Genomic DNA, 4,783 nt, shown 5'->3' on the forward strand with positions numbered 1-4,783 from the left:
AAAGAATGCATGAGGAAAACCTAAGCTAAGGGGGGAAAGCTTGCTACCTAATGTTATCATACAAAGGGTACAAGTCTAAGCTAAACTAACAACCTACGAGGAAAGGGCGAAAGCAAACAATGAGCACACAAACGAGCATCCGCTCGTAAAGCAAACAAACCAACGGTACTGACCGAGTGGTGGAAAAGTGGTCCCGCCATAGCCAAGGGGAGCAACTCAACCTAAGTCAACCAAGCATTAGACCTCGCGAAAATGATCGGGCCATAGACAAGAGGAGCGATTCCCTCTCAGCAACCAAGCCGTCACGGATCGTAAAGGAAAACGGTGCGTGCGTACACCGAGTATCAACGTCGAGCGACGCGAGCTATAGGAAAGGCGGGGGTCCGGTTGCATGAACCCTTTTCCTGACATGCTTGATAACATGATCTTGTGCAGGTTCAAAAGCGAGCAACGCGTAGCGTGCGCATACTGAACAGACTCGATGAGACTAGGCGGGGGTTGATTGCTAACCCTTTCCGCATGCCTTCCATGAGGACTTAACGGAGTGCCATATAGGACTTATTACACCGTGACTCCCTGCCGCAAAGCACAAATGTAAACACACCAACAAAAACAGAGCCTCTTTCGAGGGCTTGGCCAGATGCATGTCTAGGTCCTACTTCTCATGTTAAAGGATGATGCGAGAAAGCAGTAAAAGGGACAAGGAGATACCGAACGGATAGCAAATCCGCGATGAGCTAGCAAGCGTAAGCAGAGATGTCCGAAATACTTCGCGTAAGCCATCATCAAGCAAAGCGAGTCAGAAAGCGTCGTCGTGAAAATAAATCACGAGCGACATGTGGTACACGTGGAGCATAACCACACAAGCAACCTGCAAGAGAAACAGTCCAGACAATACAAGAGTATACATCTCAATGAATGAGAGATCAGGTGACTGGCATCGGAAATAGGTTCTTGTCCCACAAATAAAGTGGAACACAATGCAAGTCGAATCACAATTGAAGGCTCTCTCGAAGTATCTCGCACATCTCAACAAACAAATCAGTAGTAACAAGGAAGCACGCTATAGAAAATACTAGCAATTAAGTTCTAATTAAATCCTAAACAAAATCTAAAAAGAGAAAATTGTTTTTTATGACATTTTTATCAAAGAATTAGAGCAAAACTATGTAACAAAGCAATTAAAATCTAACAAGAGAGCATGTTTTTTATTATAAAAAACAAATATAGAAAACAAAAATCTAATTCTAACTAGAAAAGAATACATGTTTTTATTCATTTTTTATCATGCAAAGGTCTAACAAATATAATTGTTTTTTATGTTTTTATTACACTAAAGATAATAGAAAATAAACTAGGTAAAACAATTAAAATCTAATGTAAATTCATGTACACAGGAGGGTTTAACACTGAGATCAGGGGTGCAGACTAGGTGGAGGGCGCAGGGCCCATTGCTAATGGTCCGATAGCATGTTTTTGTTCATTTTTCAGTCAAAAAAGATGGAACATGGGCCAAGGGGGTGCATGAACAGTAAATCGCATAGCAGGCCCAAAAATATCGATCCAATTGCACTTAGTTTCAGAATTTTATTCAATATTTTGTATTAATCTAAAAAAGATCTAATTTCAATTAGCAATTATTAGTTCAGATTTATTCCAATCAATGCTAAAGACGTAATTATGTACATTTAGTCCTAATTAATCACCAATTTAGTCCAATTAATCACATTAAATCTCATGCTGATGCAAAGAAGAAATTAAATGGGGAATTAGGGTTAGAAGTGGGACCATGGAGTTCTTGAACTCAGAAGCTTCTCATCTCCCTCGTTCATGAACAAACGGCACCGCGGAGAGTCTCCATTTCTCCGATCAAAACGGCGGCGATTCTCTCCTCTAATCTCCGATGTAACTCCGTCGCTCATCTCACTCATCTCTTCTCTCATTTCTCCCTGACTCACTTTCTCCGATTAACTCTCTGTCTAATACTCCTCCGTTCAACCAATCGCCTCTCTCTTTCATTCTTTGCGTTTGCAATCCCTGTTTGTGTCGATGTTGTACGTGCGCCGTTGTGACAGAGTTCAGATGGATAAAGCTTCATTGATGCTTGTTGAAATTGAAGACAAATCCGATTCGGTGACGGTAATGATCATTGTTTTTCTACAGATTTGAAGAGGAAGGAGTTCGATTGGATTGTCGTAGACGAAGTTCAGAACAATGCGAAGACGACGTCGTTGTTCGCGGTGGAGAAGAAGCTGCAGATTACGTGCCGCTGCGTTTTTTGTGTTGGAGTCGATCAGAAATGATGACGAAGATTGTGGTTATAGCGGATTCGAAGATGCCGGTGACGAAGAATTGGAGTAAGCGTTAGCGTCAACCTTTTATTTCCCCTATCTGATTCACACCTTTTCTTCTTCTTCTTGATTTCTGTTGGTGATAATTTTGCAGGTTCAGTTTGTAGATGAAGATGAACGTTGGAGGTTGTCGAAGGAAGAGTTTTGTTGAGGATTATTGTTCTTGGAGATTAAAGGTGATGGTTATGGTTGCAGAAGATTGATTATGGTCGAATCTGTGAAGGTTGAATCGATGTTGATGAAGGTGAGATTGAAGAAGGTTTGGAGAGGATTTCGGTTAAAGGTGTAATGAATCGAGAGAGAAAGATGAAGAAGTTTGTTACCGTTTTTGTTGAATTTTTGTGTAGAAGATGAAGATGGATTTTGTGGTGATGATGAATGAATAGAAGAGGATTTTGGTTAGAGGTATGAAGAAAGCTTCAATCGATCTCCAGAAAGTTTGTTACGAATTTTGTTCCGTTTTTTTTTTTCTCTCATTTTCTGTTATAACCTCTTGCAGAGTGATGGTAGCGTACGATTGAAGAAGAGAGGTTCAGGGAGATTGAAGTTTGTTACATGCTGTTACGATATCTGTTATGAATTTTCTGCTCTTCCACTTTCGTGAATTCGTTCTCCCGGACTCCATCGTGAATACTGAGATGAAGAGCCCCCTCTGTTGAAACTGATTTGTTCCTTTTATAAGCTTTTTCCTCTTTTGCTATTAGTGATTTTCTTCCATGTTCTTCTCTGCTGCAGGTGCAGGGTCGGTTTAATGTTGAGTGGTTTTAGCTGCCGGTCAGCGTGAATGAATGTTTGGGATGTAATAAATGGACCCTGTGATTTGTATACTGTTTCTTATTTTTTTGGATGAATTTAATATTTTTGTAATGGATAGTATACCTTTTAACTTCAATGAACAAAATCCCCCCAATTATTCAAAACAATCTTCTCTTTTAAATTGAATTTGAAGTCCCAAACTCCTTTGGCAAATGTCTTGCATACCGTCCCATAGTCATGGCGTGAACCCAACAAAACGTGTGCCAACACAACAAAACTTTGAACTAATGACATGAGTCTTGAAACTTGTGCACCGAAAGACCATATGAATGAACCTTCCATTTTGGCAAGCTTGAATTAATTCTCGACAAATCAGATGCTTAAGAACAAATCGATTAATATTGAACACAAATCTAAATTCATGTCATTAAGTAGTCTCTTGAATCGACACAACTTTATACCTCATACTTGCACGAGAATGTGAATTAAAACCTTGTACGCTGTCTTAGATCCAAGTCAACTTATGTTGCAAACAACGAGTTACAATGATGAGAACAAAACTTCTTTGATCACAATGAATCTACAAATTCACCCCTCATGTCATGACTCGCATTGGTATTTCAAACTGACATAACAATGATGCTTTAAGGAATTCTTGAGGAAGATACAAATTAAGCACATAAGAACTCCTGCACATGAGATCTAATGAAGCTCAGTTGAATTATCGATTGTAGACACCGTGTATAAGAAACTTTTTATTATTTTTTCTTAATTTTTAAGCGACGAAATAAACGTCCTTCCATAACTTATAGCTCAAAGAAAGAGGGCAAATTTTGGGGTGCAACAGCTGCCCCTATTCAAACTTCTTGAACTTGACAAGTGAGAAGCGAAAGTTTCGAACTGTCGAGGTGGAAGGAGATTGAATACCAGAATGAACTCGAAAATTTGCACTCTTGATCAATAGAAGATTCCATCTTGCAATAAGAAGGAAAGTACCACCCCGCAAGCAAGGAGAAAAAACTTCAATTGATCTAGATAATTAAGTAGCTCCAACTTGCAATAAGAAGGAACAGGCAACCCCATTGCTGAGGAAAAAAACTTCAATTGGTTTGGGCACCAAGAGAAGGTCGACATCTTCGGTGGATCTGGATATCACAGCGAAATAGACGTCTTTGGCCGATCTGAATATCGAAACTAAGAATGTCTTCTAATGATATGGGGACATCAGGACTGAGCAGACATGTCTTCTTCTGGCGAAAATAAATCGTCAGTTGGTGGACATCCTCAACTGATCGGAACCATCAGGATTGTGTCCTTCTACTGATCTGGGGGCATCAGGAAGGAAATGGATATCCTCAACCGATCTGGGGGCATCGGGAATTTTAAAGAATGCTTTCAACTGATCTGGGGACATCAGGACTGAGCAAGCAAGTCTTCTTCCGACGAAAATAAATCGTCAGGTGGGTGGAAGTCCTCAACTGATCGGAAACATCAGGATTGTGCCTTCTACTGATCTGGGGCATCAGGAAGAAAATGGACCTCCTCGACCGATCTGGGGGCATCGGGAATCAAGATTGTCTTCAACTGATCTGGGGACATCAAGACTGAGCAGACATATCTTCTTTTGAACGAACTAAATCGTCAGGGAATGGATATTTCCGACTGATCTGGGGCAT

General features: G+C 40.3%; 1 long non-coding RNA gene across 1 annotated transcript; it reads left to right on the forward strand.

The window, feature by feature from the left end:
- The first annotated feature begins 1,648 nt into the window (after positions 1 to 1,648).
- LOC131609264 (uncharacterized) lies at positions 1,649 to 3,587 on the forward strand. The gene is made up of 3 exons (XR_009286045.1): positions 1,649 to 2,357; positions 2,446 to 2,756; positions 2,851 to 3,587. It is a non-coding gene; the product is annotated as an uncharacterized LOC131609264 (long non-coding RNA).
- Positions 3,588 to 4,783: the final 1,196 nt, after the last annotated feature.

Source organism: Vicia villosa, linkage group LG6 (assembly GCF_029867415.1).
Source record: "Vicia villosa cultivar HV-30 ecotype Madison, WI linkage group LG6, Vvil1.0, whole genome shotgun sequence".
Classification (NCBI taxonomy): domain Eukaryota; kingdom Viridiplantae; phylum Streptophyta; class Magnoliopsida; order Fabales; family Fabaceae; genus Vicia; species Vicia villosa.